The 17,890-nt window shown below is 44.8% G+C and overlaps 1 protein-coding gene and 1 long non-coding RNA gene across 6 annotated transcripts in view; one reads left to right on the forward strand and one right to left on the reverse strand.

Moving 5' to 3' along the window:
* FBXO42 (F-box protein 42) overlaps nt 1-9,340 on the reverse strand; it is a 96,814-nt gene extending 87,474 nt beyond the window's left edge. For all 5 annotated transcript variants that reach the window (XM_002750326.6, XM_054258792.2, XM_054258791.2 and 2 more), the window contains exon 1: nt 9,128-9,340. The gene's annotated coding sequence lies outside the window, so the exon portion shown is untranslated. The remainder of the gene's footprint in view (nt 1-9,127) is intronic.
* A 97-nt stretch (nt 9,341-9,437) lies between these two features.
* LOC144576940 (uncharacterized) lies at nt 9,438-17,095 on the forward strand. Its single transcript, XR_013519814.1, has 2 exons — nt 9,438-9,679; nt 10,333-17,095. It is a non-coding gene; the product is annotated as an uncharacterized LOC144576940 (long non-coding RNA).
* The last annotated feature ends 795 nt before the right edge of the window (nt 17,096-17,890 follow it).

Consider the following 17,890-nt stretch of genomic DNA (forward strand, 5'->3'; position numbering starts at 1 on the left):
AATCACACCACTACACTTCTACACTTTTTTTTTTTTTTTTTTTTTGAGACAGAGTTTCGATCTTATTGCCCAGGCTGGAGTTTAACAGTATGATCTCAGCTAACCACAATTTCTGCCTCCTGGGTTCAAGTGATTCTTCAGCCTCCCAAGTAGCTGGGATTACAGGCATGTGCCACCACGTCCGGCTAAATTTGTATTTTTAGTAGAGAGGGGGGTTCTCCATGTTGGGCTGTCTCGAACTCCCAACCTCAGGTGATCTGCCCACCTCAGCCTCCCAAAGTTCTGGGATTATTTAAATTAGCTTCAGTTATTTTGTTAGTAGTAATATGGAGTGCGTGTGCGTGTGTGTACTTTGTTTGTTTTCAAGATGGAGACTCTGCCACTCAGGCTGAAGAGCAGTGGCTCGATCTCAGCTCAGTGCAACCGTGGCCTCCCTGGTTCAAGCGATTCTCCTGCCTCAGCTTTCAAAGTAGCTGGGATTACAGGCACATGCCACCAAACCCAGCTATTATTTTGTATTTTTAGTAGAGACAGGTTTCACCATATTGGCCAGGCTAGTGTCGAACTCCCAACCTCAGGTGATCCACCTGCCTCAGCCTCCCAAAGTGCTGGGATTACAGGTGGGAGCCACAGCACTCATCCAGTTTTTTTTTTTTTTTTTTTTTTTTTTTTTAATGAAGTCTCACTCTGTTGCCCAAGCTGGAGTGCAGTGGTGCAATCTCAGCTCACTGCAACCTCCACCTCCAGGGTTCAAGCAATTCTCCTGCCTCAGCCTCCTGAGTAGCTGGGACTACAGGCACGTACCACCGTGCCCGACTAATTTTTGTATTTTAAGTAGAGACAAGGTTTTACTATGTTGGCTCAGCTGGTCTTGAACTCCTGACCTTGTGATCCACCCACCTCATCCTCCCAAAGTGCTGGAATTACATGCGTGAGCCACCAAGCCCTGCCTGGATGTTATTATATTTTTAAACCTTCTTATATAAAGGATAAAGCAAATAAATGTTAATACTATTAAAAACAAAATTTCAGTATGAGACAAATATAAAATCAAAAGAAAAAAATCCCAGCCAGGTGTAGTGACTCACGCCTATAATCCCTGCACTTTGGGAGGCCAAGGTGGGTGGATGACAAGGTCAAGAGATCAAGACCATCCTGGTCAACATGGTAAAACCCCGTCTCTATTAAAAATACAAAAATTAGCTGGGCATGGTGGTGCACGCCTGTAGTCCCAGCTACTCGGGAGGCTGAGGCAGAATTGCTTGAACCCAGGAAGCAGAGGTTGCGGTGAGCCAGGATTGTGCCATTGCACTCCAGCTTGGGTAACAAGAGCAAAACGCCATCTCAAAAAAAAAAAAAGAAAAGAAAAAGAAAAAGAAAAAAATCCCATAAATGTGTTAAATTCAGCTGTACATATCAATATAAAGGTCTAACTTCTAGTAAAAATATATTCTAGTTCCGCCTACTGAAAGGACTTAGATACAATGAAGACCCTGTAGCAATGAGTATCCGTAGCACAAGATCCTGGTTTCTAATGGAATTCCCTGTAAAATACACTGGGTCTTCTTAGAAAAATGACTAATATTCACTTCAATGACAAGGAGAGTACAAGGTGAATCTGGGATAGCTTATTGTGACAAAAATTAAGGAAGCACTCCAAGACCAAAGGGACATGTCAGAAGGACATAACACCAACGTAAGGAGGCTTATACTGGCCAAATTTCACCGTCAAAACGACTAATGGTTAGAACAAATTGTAAAATAATGAATAAATTAAAATCCATGTGTTATAAGCAGAATTTTCAACGCCTCAGAAGAAGTAGCACTCGAATATAAATTTCCTCAGCAAGGCAATTTACTTCTACAGAAGGGTGCAGCTCGCAGATGGAACAATGGCAAGCACACTCCTGGACAAGGCGGGGAAGAGCTACTTATGACCTGACAGAGGTCACTCCTACTGCTATGTTGCTCCCCTATTGGCTAGGGTTAGACCGCACAGTCTAGTCTAGTTCTGATTGGCTATTTTAAGGGAGCAGGGGTATGAGCCCTAGTGGCAGGGTCGGTAGTTTATCAAGAAGGAAGGTGGGCCGGGCGCGGTGGCTCACGCCTGTAATCCCAGCACTTTGGGAGGCCGAGGCGGGTGGATCACGAGGTCAAGAGATCGAGATCATCATGGTCAACATGGTGAAACCCCATCTCTACTAAAAATACAAAAAATTAGCTGGGCACGGTGGCACGTGCCTGTAATCCCAGCTACTCAGGAGGCTGAGGCAGGAGAATTGCCTGAACCCAGGAGGCGGAGGTTGCGGTAAGCCGAGATTGCGCCATTGCACTCCAGCCTGGGTAACAAGAATGAAACTCTGTCTCAAAAAAAAAAAAAAAAAAAAAGGAAGGAAGGGTCTGGGCAGGTCAGAACAGGTAAGCAGAGATCAAAGCAGGTGACCAGGATGAGTGAGGACAGGGCAGGGGACTGGGGGAACAGATGTGAACTACTGGTTAGAACTGGTGGAAAGGCTGGGCGTGGTTGCTCATGCCTGTAATCCCAGCACTTTGGGAGGCCGAGGCGGGCGGATCACTTGAGGTAGGGAGTTCGCGAACAGCCTGACCAATTTGGAGAAACCCCGTCTCTTTAAGAAAAGAAAAGAAAAGAAAGAAAAAAAGAACTGGTGGAAAAAGTTGTTTACTGAAACTACAAGTAAGTTTAACTTTAAAATAGAGAAAGAATAAGAGAGCTGAACATACTGATAATGACATACTGATTCTTTGATGAGAAACTTGGGGTTCACTGTATATACCACGTGTCTACAGTGATACAGAAATTAGCAAGGAAACTTATTTGCTACCACTGAGGTGACCACTGCACCAATTCTTTCTAAGAAATTTATAATGAAAAGCAGCCATGATTGCGCCACTGCACTCCAGCCTGGTGACAGAACAAGACTCCGTCTCAAAAAAAAAAAGGCAAAGAAATAAACACCCTACCCTATTAGAGATTAATAAAGGAAACATCTGAAAGAGCATACCCCAGACTAGTGAATTCCTTAAAACAGTTGAAAATATCCTAAATAAAAAATAGTCTAAGGGAATATTGCTGGCGAAAACCGAAACGTACTCGCTTTTATAAAAACTAAATGAGGCAGGGCACAGTGGCTCACGCCTGTAAACCCAGCACTTTGGGAGGCCGAGGCAGGTGGATCACGAGGTCAAGAGATCAAGACCATCCTGGTCAACATGATGAAACCCCGTCTCTACTAAAAATACAAAAAATTAGCTGGGCATGGTGGCACATGCCTGTAATCCCAGCTACTCAGGAGGCTGAGGCAGGAGAATTGCCTGAACCCAGGAGGCGGAGGTTGTGGTGAGCCGAATCGCGCCATTGCACTCCAGCCTGGGTAACAAGAACAAAACTCCGTCTCAAAAAAAAAAAAAAATTAAATGAACTACCTCAAATCTATTTATTACTAGAAGAGAAAATAAATTACTATCTAAGCTAAATTACTTTCCAAAATAGTACAATTTTTTTTTGAGACAGAGGAGTCTCACTCTGTTGCTAAGGCTGACAGATCACGAGATCAGGAGATCGAGACCATCCTGGTCAACAAGGTGAAACCCTGTCTCTACTAAAAATACAAAAAATTAGCTGGGCATGGTGGCAAGTGCCTGTAATCCCAGCTACTCAGGAGGCTGAGGCAGGAGAATTGCCTGAACCCAGGAGGCGGAGGTTGTGGTGAGCCGAATCGCGCCATTGTACTCCAGCCTGGGTAACAAGAGCGAAACTCCGTCTCAAAAAAAAAATTGCAAAAATTAGCCGGGCATGGTGGTGCACACCCGTAATCCCAGCTACTAGGGAAGCTGAGGCAGGAGAATCCCTTGAACCCAGGAGGTGGAGGCTGCAGTGAGCCAAGATCGCACCACTGCGCGAAAGGAGACTCTGTCTTTAAAAAAAGAAGGGTAGAAATTTCAGGCAGAAAGAATCAGAATTCACAGCAAATTTTCTTTCCAATACATGAATAAGAAGTTAAAAATTAAAGCTACAGGAATACAACTAAATCCTAATTTTATAAGACTTTTAGAAAAATGTCACAGGAAACAATTTTAAAAATAAGCTTAAGTCAGTCGCAGCGGCTCATACCTATAATTCCAGCACTTTGGGAGGCCAAAGCGGGAGGATCACTTGAGGTCAGGAGTTCGAGACAACATGGTGAAACCCCATCTCCATTGAAAATACAAAAATTAGCCAGGCATGGTGGTCCATACCTGTAATCCCAGCTACTGGAGAGGCTGAAGCATGAGAATTGCTTGAACCCATAAGTTGGCACTTGCAGTGAGCCAAGATTGTGCCACTGTACTCCATTCTGGGTAAAAGAATAAGAGTCTGTCTCAAAAAAAAAAAAAAAAAAAAATTTTAACATAAGCTGGGTGTGGTGGCTCACACTTGTAATCACAGTACTTTGAGGGGCTGAGGCAAGTGGATCACCTGAGGTCAGGAGTTGAAACCAGCCTGGCCAACATGGTGAAAGCCCGTCTCTACTAAAAATATACAAATTAGCTGGGTGTGGTGACAGGTGCCTGTAATTCCAGCTATTCTGGAGGCTGAGGCAGAACTGCTTGAACCTCCAATGCAATGAGCCAAGATCACACCATTGCACTCCAGCCTAGGCAAGAGGAGCAAAACTCCATCTCAAAAATTAAATAAAAATAAAAAAATAAATAAGCTTAAAACTGGACAATTTTTAAACGACTTGTTGACCAGGTGCAGTGGCTCACACCTATAATCCCAGCACTTCAGGAGGCTGAGGCAGGTGGATCACCTGAGGTCAGAAGTTCAAGACCAGCCTGGCCAACATGGTGAAACATCATCTCTACTAGAAATAGAAAAATTCGCCGGGTATGGTAGCAGGCAGCTGTAATCCCAGCTACTCAGAAGGCTGAGGCAGGAGAATCGCTTGAATCCGGGACGTAGAGGTTGCAGTGAGCCGAGATGGTGCCACTGCACTCCAGCCTGGTGGACAGAGCAAGACTCCATCTCAACAACAAAAACTTGTCTGTAAGTCATAAGCTGTATTATAAGCTTAACATGGAACAATTTTTAAATGACTTGTCTACAAGTCATATCCTTATACATGTAGCAAACTCTCACATTATAGAAAAATGAACACATCACCTTCACTTTTCCATCAACTGCAACCTTAGAGCACTCATTTTCAGTTAAGATTCAGATCATGGCCGGGCACGGTGGCTCATGCCTATAATCCCAGCACTTTGGGAGGCCGAGGCGGGTGGATCACGAGGTCAAGAGATCGAGACCACCCTGGTCAACATGGTGAAACCTTGTCTCTACTAAAAATACAAAAATTAGCTGGGCATGGTGGTGCATGCCTGTAGTCTCAGCTACTCGGGAGGCTGAAGCAGGAGAATTGCTTGAACCCAGAAGGCTGAGGTTGCGGTGAGCCGAGATCGTGCCATTGCACTCCAGTCTGGGTAACAACAGCAAAACTCCATCTCAAAAAAAAAAAAAAATTCCACTCAATCCAAAAATTCAAAGTTTTTACAATATAGGTAACAACTACAGCACTAAGGTGAATAACTTGTACGGGGACACAGAAATTTAATATCAAAGATACTAGCAACACCAATCCACACAGATTCTGTAGTTTAGTGTAATTCTGACTTAAGCTGTCAGCTTCAATCCAAAACGAATTACGACCTTCTCATTTTATTTATTATTGAGAAAAAGGAGACAGTACTAATAACTACCTATAATCAACACTGATTATAGCAATGACCATTAAATATTTACTGTATTAACTAAATGTGATCAAATTAAAACCACAGTGCCTCTTGTACTAGTTTACAAAACAAAAACAAAAACAAAAAAGCATCATCACTCTAAAGTTGTCACCACTTAGTAATCTGAGATATTTTAATTGTAGCTGCAATGTTTGTGTTTGTTGCCTGTGTGTATGACTCATATAGAAAGGTTTTCCCAAGATTGCTGGATTTTTGAGAATGCAGAAGCCATAACTGGGGCATATTGTGTGGGAAGTGTCAGGACAGTGAATGAATAAAAGGGGAAAATAACTCATGACAGAATTTTTTTTTAAAGTTTTTATAAAAAGCAAGTCACTCACTAAAGGCAGACTCTGTAGAATAATAGGAAACACTGGGGTAAAGCCATCCCTGCTCCAAGAAGCCTTCCTTGGCTCTCTTGGTTGGATTCAGTGCGCTTCTTTTTTTTTGAGATGGAGTTTCTCTGTTGTTACAATAGCACGATCTTGGCTCACCGCAACCTCTGCCTCCTGGTTCAAGCAATTCTCCTGCCTCAGCCTCCTGAGTAGCTGGGATTACAGGCGCACACCACCATGCCCAGCTAATTTTTGTATTTTTAGTAGAGACAGGGTTTCACCTTGTTGACCAGGATGGTCTTGATCTCTTGACCTCGTTATCCACCCACCTTGGCCTCCCAAAGTGTTGGGATTATAGACGTGAGCCACCATGCCCAGCCTCAGTGCACTTCTTACACTATACAGAACTTAATGGCTTTCCTTGTCTACCTCCCAAGCCATACTGTCTGCAACTTCAGACCAAAAGCTGTCTTATCTGTCTTATCTTACAGTTATTAGTACCTACTTCCCAAAACACCTGCCAAACAGAGGGCCTTTATTCGGTAGCTCATAAATAGGAATAATCAATTTTATATTTACCTTTTATTTTACATTTTACAAAGCACTTTCACAAACACTGTCTTTTTTGACCCACATTAACAATCATGGGAAGGGCTTTATTTAATCAAATGGCTTCTGGTTTTATAAACAGTTACTTCGATGACTAAAACAATCCTGAAATCACAAAGATAATTACATGTTTGTTCATCTTTGAGATAGCTTCTCCTTGGGATCTCAGTGTTCTCATAAAATTCATGTTTTGCTAGCATTTTCTTTGCTTGCTCTCGATAATAGGTAGGACTCATCCAGTTCTGAATCTGAAGGGTTTAAACTTAATAAAGCAATTATTAAAGACCCTTCTAGAAACCAGACAAGAACAAGCATCCTAAGCTACCTTTTTCTGATCCTGTTCTTTTTGTAACTGAGTAAGGTAAGGAATTGCAAAAGTCAAAATCTGGAGAGCAAATGATGTCATGGATGTCACGCAGTTGCATCAATAAGTGATGATGATTTAGCATAACAGTGCAACATATTATGCCAAGAAGCATAATGATGAGCCACCAGGATGTTTTACTGCATTAATTTCATGACTCTTTATTAGTGAATTGATATGCAAAGTAGCTCTCCAATTTTCTACCACAGAGAAGCTGACAGTTCAGATTTACATCTTTAGCAAAGACACTAAGAAAATCGACAAATTTCTACGGAAAAGTCTGATTTAAAAATAGAAAAGGAGGCTGGGCACGGTGGCTCAAGCCTGGCAAAGGTGGGGTATTGCTTGAGACCAGGAGTTTGAGATCAGCCTGGGCAACATGGTAAAACCCCGTCTCTGCTAAAATTACAAAAACTAATTAACTGGGCGTGGTGGTGCACGCCTGTAATCCCAGCTACTCAAGAGGCTGAGGCACGAGAATCGCTTAAACCCAAGGGATGGACGTTGCAGTGAGCCGAAATCATGCCACTGCACTCCAGTCTGGGTGACAGAGTGAGAGACTGCCTCAAAAAAAAAAAAAAAGGAGAAAGAGAGAGAAATGGTCAAATAATAACCGAAACAGTTGTCATTTCACCAAGGAAAATCTTTTTAAGATATACAGCATGCCCATGGATCAATGTGGATTGAATAATGCATTTATATTGGCATGTCAAAAGCAAATAGTTAAAATAACATACAATAGAAAAGACACCCAATCAGATTACACACATGAATACACTCAAAGTTAGCAATTAAACACAGCAACACCAATGTTCATAAGAGCTATAGACTTATTTCTAAATGTTCAATTGTAAATGATGGTACTTTCCAAATTTTCCTTCTCTTTAAATCCATGACGTCACCATTCTTAAGCACAAGTAAAGCCAATGTGTTACAAAAGGTATTTTGGTGTGTCCAAGCAAAAGCAATTGCCTCAACAATTCCCCACAGCACAGTCCAATGAAGCCATCATTCCTCAAGGAAGAGGCCACAAGGCTTCAAAACCGACTTCCCTACATGAGAAACACAAAGTCTCCCAATTAGCATTTAAACAACAACAAAAGTTGTTCTCCAAAAGGAACAAGCATAGTTACAATGTTGCTGCCGGCAAGTGAGAACTGGTAAAGCGTCAGATCTTCATCTAGATCCATCAGAATCCCACCACAGAAAAATCCAAAGACTCTGGCAATTAAGAAATGAAGCCTTTATTTTCCTAATAAAAGTCGGGAGATTTAACAGACAAAGCAATTGGCTATTCTGAATCTTAACAATCCGAAGGTTTCAAACGAATTCAACTGGCGCTGAGGTTACCCTGCAGAGACCATCAAGATCTCACAATTGCTTTCTCTTCGCTTACAAATTCGTTCCCACCCTCCACCGTTCCCTTACCACACACAATTCTCGCCAAGAGAAGTCTTCCACAGTCACAGCATGGATTGCTGTCTCAAGCAAGGAGATCCGCAGTTTCCATTTCTCTAGGGGAACACTCAACAAGCTAGGGGCTAGGAAAGGCCGCTTATTTTATTTCACGAAAACCAATTTCCAAATTATCCCTCTGCAACTGCAGCTTCAGTGATGCTGGCCCCCAGCCGCAGCCCCAATTTTGATGGGCACCCGACTCCCGGCTCCTCTCTCGCAAAGAAGTAAAAGGTTCGGAGGCCCGATGAAAGATTATCTGACACCCTAAAGCCATCCTTGCTCGGGCCACACATCCCTTCACTGCCCGGGTGAGGGGACGAGAATCACCCTGCTGGGGAGAGAGGGTGGGTTCGCTCCCAACCCAAGGGCTGGCTGGAAAGGAACTCTCCTCCTCTCCTCCTCACTCAAGGACGGCGATAGCAAGGCGCCCTGCCCAACCAAGACCGACCCCTGCGCGGGATGCGGGACCTGCGCCAGACCAGGGGCGCCCGCTGCCCCTTGCCAGCCCCGGGCATAAAGGGCAGGAGGCGCCAGCTCCCCATCGCGGCCCCGGGAGGAGGAGAGGCCTCACCTGGCCCAGCCCGCTCCAAGCTCTCGGGTTCGCTCCGGTGGCGACGGTAATGAGGGAGCCAGGGACAGGGCCAGAGCAGAGGCGCTGTGCCTAAGGCCGCGATAGCCGTGCTCCGGGCTCTTCACAGCTGGCGGGACCCCAAGCCACCCAGAGCCGCCATCTTCCTCCACTCAAACCCCGCCGCCGCAGCTGCTGCTCTAGCCGAGAGAAGACAGAGCAGAGCGCGCATGCGCAGGGGCGGGCACGAAGGACACACGCGCGCGCACTCACGTCAACGCGGCGGGCCGGCGCGGGGCGGCTAGGGGGCGGCGCCATATTGAGAAGGGCTGTGGCTACAGACCAAGATTCTGTGGAGGATGGAATCTTCCGGGGGTGCGAAGCTTCCGCACCCGTCTTCGCCGCGTCTCCAGCGTCGACCTCATAGCCGCACCCACCCTCCGCTGCAAATGTCTGGAGCACCTGGGTGGTTTTCCCTGTGATTTGAGACCAACCTTTAGCCAGGAATTAACTAAGTTCTACCCCGAGGGCCCGATGAGCACAGAGGTGGCGGATGTAAGTGCCCCTGGACATCCCCACGGGGAGGGAAACTCCGCCTGAGGTGTGCAAGAGAAGCCTCCCTTAATCGTAGTAGCCTTGTAGCAACCACTGTGTGAGGTGTTTTACTAGCTCCACTTTTCAGATGAGGAAACTGAGGCACGGAAAACGATCAGTTATTTGTCCAGAGCCACACACCTAGCAGTGGAGGTGGGGCGGCGCGGGAAACATAGGATTTAAACTCGGGCATGTAGGATTCCCAAGTTCCTTTACATCCTACTGGCTATCACCAAGGGATAGATTCCAGCAAAGCCCCCTCCCAAGGGAGCAACCTGGTGTGTAGGTGAGAACGAACCTTCACGAGCTTAGCCCTACATACAGCATGTGGTCTAAGGAAATGCCAGATGGAGTCAAGGGCTTCAGTCTAAACTCCGTAAGCAAAAAAAAAAAAAAAAAAAAAAAAACTAAGCCCCTCCCCACCACCACTACCACCACACCAAGCATTCTGAATGGACTTTCTCCTAGGCCAGGCCAGAGAGGTAAATTGACCAGGGCAGTCTAAATTTAACATGGTTCAGGCCATGACAGGAAGTGGGGGTCAGACATGCCTCATTATACCCTCCAGCACTAACATCAACACAACAGACCTTAAGACTGATTAACAATTGCAGGCCGGTTGCGAGGTGGCTGACACCTGTAATCACAGCACTTTGGGAGGCCAAGGCTAGCAGATCACGAGGTCAAGAGATCAAGACCATCCTGGTCAAAAAAAAAAGGTGAAACCCCATCTCTACTAAAAATACAAAAATTAGCTGGGCATGGTGGTACGCGCCTGTAGTCCCAGCTACTCGGGAGGCTGAGGCAGGTGAATCGCTTGAACCCAGGAGGCGGAGGTTGCAGTGAGCAAGAATGTGCCTCTCTACTTCAGCCTAGGCGACAGAGCAAGACTGTCTCAGAAAAACAAACAAGAGGCCCGGCGCGGTGGCTCCCAGCACTTTGGGAGGCCGAGGCGGGTGGATCACGAGGTCAAGAGATCGAGACCATCCTGGTCAACATGGTGGAACCCCGTCTCTACTAAAAATAGAAAAAATTAGCTGGGCATGGTGGCGTGTGCCAGTAATCCCAGCTACTCAGGAGGCTGAGGCAGGAGAATTGCCTGAACCCAGGAGACGGAGGTTGCAGTGAGCCGAGATTGCACCATTGCATTCCAGCCTGGGTAACAAGAGCGAAACTCTATCTCAAAAAAAAAAAAAATAAATAACAACAACAAAAAAAACTTTGTTGTCCACAACCCCTTATAATAACCCTGACATTCATTTCTATTGATAACTTTTTTTTTTTTTTGAGACAGGGTCTGGCTTTGTTGCCCAGGCTGGAGTGCACTGACGAGTTATTGGTTCATTGAAACCTCTGCCTTTCAGGCTCAAGCCATCCTCCTACCTTAGCCTCCTGAGTAGCTGGGACTACAGGCAGCACCCCCATGCCCAGCTAATTCTTTTCATTTTTGTAGAGACAGGGTTTCACCATGTTGCCTACACTGGTCTCAAACTCCTGAGCTCAAGCAATCCACTTGCTTTCAGCCTCCCAAAGTGCTATGATTAAAAGCATGTGCCACCACACCAGGCCTACTGATAATAACTCTTTCAACTCATCACCAATCAGAAATTTTTTTGTTTGTTTATTTTAAAGAACGAAAGAAAGAGTAAGAGAAAAGGGGGAGAGAGAACAGGAGTCTTGCTCTATTGCCCAGGCTGGAATGCAATCTAGAAATAGGTATTAAAAACCTCTTTTATGCTGATGATTGTGCTTAACAGCGGAGACAGGAAGGAATAAGGAAAGAAAATACAAACAGCCAACCAATATTTCGTTTAAATCTGTGAAATGCTGTGCAAGTGCTGAAGAGTGATTTGCTTCCATTTATGTGGTCACTTTCAAAATAGGTATAATGTGATACTAAAAAAAATGTATGTTCTGTGGACCTGGGGTGTAGAATTCTATAAATATTCACTGAGTTTACTTGTTCCAGGTCTGAGTTCAAATCATAAATGTCTCTGTTAATTTTCTATATCATTGATCCGTCGAATATTAACAATGTCAAAGTCTCCCGCTATTAGTGTGGGAGTCCAAGTCTCTTTATAGGTCATTGAAAACTTGTCATATATCTGGGTGCCCCTATATTGGGTACATATATATTTATGATCATTGACTCCTATTGTTGCATTAATCTTTTTATCATTATGTAATGTCCTTCTTTGTTTCTTTTAGTCTTGGTTACTATTGTAGTCTATAAATAAAAAGCAGGAGTTGCAATTCTCGCATCTGATAAAATAGATTTTAAAGCAACAAAGATATAGTGGTAAAAGGATCAATACAACAATAAGAGCTAACGATCCTAAATCCTAACATCCAGATACATAAGACCTATAAAGAGACTTAGACTCTCTAGACTCCCATACAATCATAGTGGGAGACTTCAACATCAATATTAGATAGATCAACGAGACAGAAAATTAATAAGGATATCCAGGACTTGAACTCAGATCCAGAACAAGTAAACTTAATAAACATTTATAGAGCTCTCCACTTTAAATACACAAAATATACATTCTTGTCAGTGCCACATCACACCTACTCATAGGTTTAAATGAAATACTGATCGGCGATTATTAAGCACAATTACTGGCATGTAAGAGGTTTTCAATACCCATTTTTAGAATAAAGCAACATTCCCGTTCTCTCTCCCTCTTTTTCTTCCTCTTTATTCCTCTCCTTCACTCTTTTTTTTTCTTTCCTTCTCTCCTTTCTTTAAAAAAAAAAAAAAAAACTCAAGCTTAAAAATTACTAGAACTGAGCCAAGTGCAGTGTCTCACGTCTGTAATCTTAGCACTTTGGGAGGCTGAGGCAGATGGATTTTCTGAGCTCAGGAGTTTGAGACCACCCTGGGAGCAACATGGTGAAACCCCATCTCTACTAAAGTACAAAAAATTGGCTGGGCACCATGGCTCACACCTATCATCCCAGCACTTTAGGAGGCTGAGGCAGGCGGATCATGAGGTCAGGAGATCAAGACCATTCCGGTCAACATGGTGAAACCCTGTCTCTACTAAAGTACAAAAAAATTAGCCAGGCATGGTGGTGCACGCCTGTAATCCCAGTTACACAGGAGGCTGAGGCAGGGGAATCACTTGAACCCAGGAGGTGGAGGTTGCAGTGAGCCAAGATCATGTCACTGCACTCCAGCCTGGTGATAGAGCAAGACTATATCAAAAAAAAAAAAAAAAAAATTAGCTGGGCTTGGTGATACATGGCTATAATCCTAGCTACTCATAGGTTGAGGCAGGAGAATTTCTTGAACCCAGGAGTTGGAGGTTGCAGTGAGCTAAGATTCTGCCATCGCATTCCAGCCTGGGCTGCAGAGCAAGACTGTCTCAAGAAAAAAAAAAAAAAAACAACTTGTGACCAACTCCACTCTTCCCCCTCCAAATATCCTGTAGAACTCAATATTGGAAACTCCTGCTTCATGATCTGCTTGCCTCAGCCTCCAAAAGTGCTGGGATTATATATGCATGAGCCACCATGCCTGACCTCTGTGTACATGTTTAGATAAACAAATATCATTGTTTTACCAGTGCCTACATTTTTCAGTGTAGTAACACGCTCCACTGGTTTTGCAGCCTTGGAGTAAGAGGCTATGCTCTAGAGCCTAAAAGTGTAGTGCCGCTACTGTCCAAGTTTATGCAAGCACTCTGTATAATGTTCCCACAACAATGAAACCAACTAACAACACATTTCTCAGAATATGTCCTCATCATTAAGCAACTCATGACTGTACTGAAATTTGTTTCATATGTTTTTACTTATTTAAAATATGGAATATATGCACATAGAGCAATGCTCAAGAGAAACAAAAGGACATGTAATAAAAATTAAATCCAGGCCAGGCACAGTGGCTCATGCCTGTAATCCTAGCACTTTGGGAGGCCCAGGCGGGTGGATCATGAGGTCAAGAGATCGAGACCATCTTGGCCAACATGGTGAAACCCCGTCTTTACTAAAAATACAAAAATTAGCTGGGCATGGTGGCAGGCACCTGTAGTCCCAGCTACTCCAGAGGCTGAGGCAGGAGAATCACTTCAACCTGGAAGACAGAGGTTGAGGTGAGCTAAGATCATGCCACTGCACTCTAGCCTGTCAACAAAGTGAGACTTCATGTCAAAAAAAAAAAATCAAGTCCATCCTGACATTTCCCCAGCTAAGGCGAACCCCTTCCTTCCACCAAAACTACTACTGTTCCTACTTCCTTTTTTTTTTTTTTTTTTTTTTTTTTTTGAGATGGAGTTTCACTCTTGTTACCCAGGCTGGAGTGCAATGGCACAATCTCAGCTCATGGCAACCTCCGCCTCCCGGGTTCAGGCAATTCTCCTGCCTCAGCCTCCTGAGTAGCTAGGATTACAGGCACGCACCACCATGCCCAGCTAATTTTTTGTATTTTTAGTAGAGACGGGGTTTCACCATGTTGACCGGGATGGTCTCAATCTCTTGACCTTGTGATCCACCTGCCTCGACCTCCCAAGTGCTGGGATTACAGGCGTGAGCCACCGCGCCCCGCTCCTACTTCCTTATATCTTTCCAGAGATGCACGCATGCACACACACGTGCACACACACAAATAACATAAACCTACACGCAGCAGCATACTAACAGCTTTGTGCCTTGCTTAAAAATTAAAAAAAATTTTTTTTTTAATTTTTAAAAAAAGGCCAGGCGCGGTGGCTCAACCCTGTAATCCGAGCACTTTGGGAGGCCAAGGCGGGGGGCATGGTGGCGCATGCTTGTAATCCCAGCTACTCAGGAGGCTGAGGCAGGAGAATTGCCTGAACCCAGGAGGGTTGTGGTGAGCCGAGATTGCACCATTGCACTCCAGCCTGGGTAACGAGAGCAAAACTCCGTCTCAAAAAAAAAAAAAAAACACGGGGCATGGTAGCTCATGCCTGTAATCCCAGCACTTTGGGAAGCAGAGGTGGGCAGATCACCTGAGGTCGGGAGTTCAAGACCAGCCTGATCAACATGGAAAAACCCGGTCTCTACTAAAAATACAAAAAAATTAGCTGGGCATGGTGGCACATGCCTGTAATGCCAACCCATTGAGCATAAAGCTTCAGCTTTGTCAGATACAATGTTATTTCATTATGGATTTTGAGCTTGTATTCTGATTAGTATCAAAGTGTTTTATGTGGTGTACCAAAGGTACCTTAAGTTTTGAGTACAGGTTTAATATACAAACCCCAGGAGACAGACACAGTGGCTCATGCCTGTAATCTCAATACTCTGGGAGGCCCAGGTGGGCAGATCGCTTGATCACTTGGGTCTAGAACTCTTCAGCCTGGGCAACATAGGGAGACCCCCATCTCTTAAAAAAAAAAAATGCGGCCGGGTGCGAGGTCTCAAAAAAAAAAAAAATCACCTGAAGTCAGGAGTTCGAGACTGGCCTGGCCAACATGGTCAAACCCTGTTTCTACTAATAATACAAAAATTAGCCAGGCATGGTGGTGCACACCTGTAACCCCATCTACTCAGGAGGCTGAGTCAGAAGAATCACTTGAACCCAGGAGGTGGAGGTTGCATTGAGCCAAGATCATGCCATTGCTCTGTACCCTGGGTGACAAGACCAAAACTGTGTCTCAGAGAAAAAAAAAAATTAGCTGGGTGTGGACACACCTATAGTCCCAGCTACTTAGGAGGCTGAAGCGGGAGAATTGCTTGTGTCTGGAAGGCAGAAGTTGCAGTGATTGTGCCACTGTACTCTAACCTGGTGACAAAACTGAGACCAGAAAGAGTGAAAGAGAGAGAGAGAGAGAGACAGTGAGGTTCATGCTTTAGGGCCTCTGACAATACATACCTGTGTATGCCACTGCTTCAACTTTTTGGGCTTATCCCTGGAGGAAGAAATTGCCGCTACTTTTTCAATTTTAGAGCTCATTTGGTTTCATCCCTCATTTTACAGACGAGGAATCAGACTGAGAGAGAAGTCTGTGTGATTAAGACTGACCTCCTGGTTTTGTGTAATAAAACTATTACACAAGTTTTGTTCCATTTTGTGTAATAAAAACTATTTCATTTGCAGCATTCTCAAATGATTTCCAAGATCTCTATCTTTTTTGTCTTCTTGAAAATTCAGTCCCAGGAATGCCCAACTAATAATGCCTTTGTTAAGGCTCGTTGCCCAATATGGCAAAATTATAAGAAACCATCTCAGCCGGGCGCGGTGGCTCACGCCTATAATCCCAGCACTTTGGGAGGCCGAGGCGGGTGGATCACGAGGTCAAGAGATCGAGACCATCCTGGTCAACAAGGTGAAACCCCGTCTCTACTAAAAATACAAAAATTAGCTGGGCATGGTGGTGCGCGCCTGTAGTCCCAGCTACTCGGGAGGCTGAGGCAGGAGAATTGCTTGAACCCAGCGCCTGTAGTCCCAGCTACTCGGGAGGCTGAGGCAGGAGAATTCTTGAACCCAGAAGGCAGACGTTGTGGTGAGCCGAGATCGTGCCATTGCACTCCAGTCTGGGTAACAACGGTGAAACTCCGTCTCAAAAAAAAAAAAAGAAAAGAAAAAAGAAAAAAAGAAACCATCTCCCTCTGCTGGTAATATGGCATAACTACAAAGCTTAAATCTAGGAGTCCTTGTGTTTAGGAAAAACTATAGCTCCAGAAAGAGGTTATGTCTGACAGTTTCAACCACTTTGTTGTTGCCAAGTGATCCTCAGTCAGGATCATTCACTTCAAATAATGGGTTCACAGGAGAATGTATTCCAAATAAATATAGTCTCAGAGAGTGGACAAGACAAAATCCACGAAATTGGTGAACTCAGCAGAATTACTTTGGTTTTAGACTAGAGACTTCAAGCTGCTAGTGGAATATACACGTTGAGACGGCAATAAGACGACTAGCTATAGGAATCGGAATCACGGCCGTGCGCTGTGGCTCAAGCCTGTAATCCCAGTACTTTGGGAGGCCGAGGCGGGTGAATCACGAGGTCAAGAGATCGAGACCATTCTGGTCAACATGGTGAAACCCTGTCTCTACTAAAAATACAAAAATTAGCTGGGCATAGTGGTGCGCGCCTGTAGTGCCAGCTACTCTGGAGGCTGAGGCAGGAGAATTGCTTGAACCCAGAAGGCGGAGGTTGCGGTAAGCCGAGATCGTGCCATTGCACTCCAGTCTGGGTAACAAGAGCGAAACTCCGTCTAAAAAAAAAATTTAGCGGCCGGGCGCGGTGGCTCAAGCCTGTAATCCCAGCACTTTGGGAGGCCAAGGCGGGTGGATCATGAGGTCAAGAGCTCGAGACCATCTTGGTCAACATGGTGAAACCCCGTCTCTACTAAAAATACAAAAAATTAGCTGGGCATGGTGGCACCTGCCTGTAATCCCAGCTACTCAGGAGGCTGAGGCAGGAGAATTGCCTGAACCCAGGAGGCGGAGGTCGCAGTGAGCCGAGATCGCGCCATTGCACTCCAGCCTGGGTAACAAAAGCGAAACTCTCTCTCAAATAAAAAAAAAAAAAGAAAGAAAGAAAGAAAAGAAAAGAAACGGAATCAGAAACACCAGGTCAGTTCACACCTAGAAATCAACTTTGGCAGTCTTCAGCATACCATGTCCATCTAGGTAAGAACGGTGGACTGAGGACAGACCCTGGAAATTAACAATATTTCAGAGAATTACTAAGCATATTACTTAAACTTCTAAATAAAGACCAGTTACATTTAGCACATGGTTGCAGTTTATGATAATAATCATTAAGAATACAAATTGCGCTGGGGAGGTGGCTCAAGCCTGTAATCCCAGCACTTTGGGAGGCCGAGGCAAGTGGATCATGAGGTCAACAGATCGAGACCATCCTGGTCAACATGGTGAAACCCCATCTCTACTAAAAATACAAAAAATTAGCTGGGCATGGTGGTGAGTGCCTGTAATCCCAACTACTAAGGAGGCTGAGGCAGGAGAATTGCCTGAACCCAGGAGGCGGAGGTTGCGGTGAGCCGAGATCCCGCCATTGCACTCCTTCCTGGGTAACAAGAGTGAAACTCCGTCTCAAAACAAACAAACAAGCAAACAAAAGGCCGGGCGCAGTGGCTCATGCCTGTAATCCCAGCACTTGGGAGGCCGAGGCGGGTGGACCACGAAGTCAAGAGATCAAGACCATGCTGGTCAACATGGTGAAACCCCGTCTC

This window comes from Callithrix jacchus, chromosome 7 (genome assembly GCF_049354715.1).
Source record: "Callithrix jacchus isolate 240 chromosome 7, calJac240_pri, whole genome shotgun sequence".
Lineage (NCBI taxonomy): Eukaryota > Metazoa > Chordata > Mammalia > Primates > Cebidae > Callithrix > Callithrix jacchus.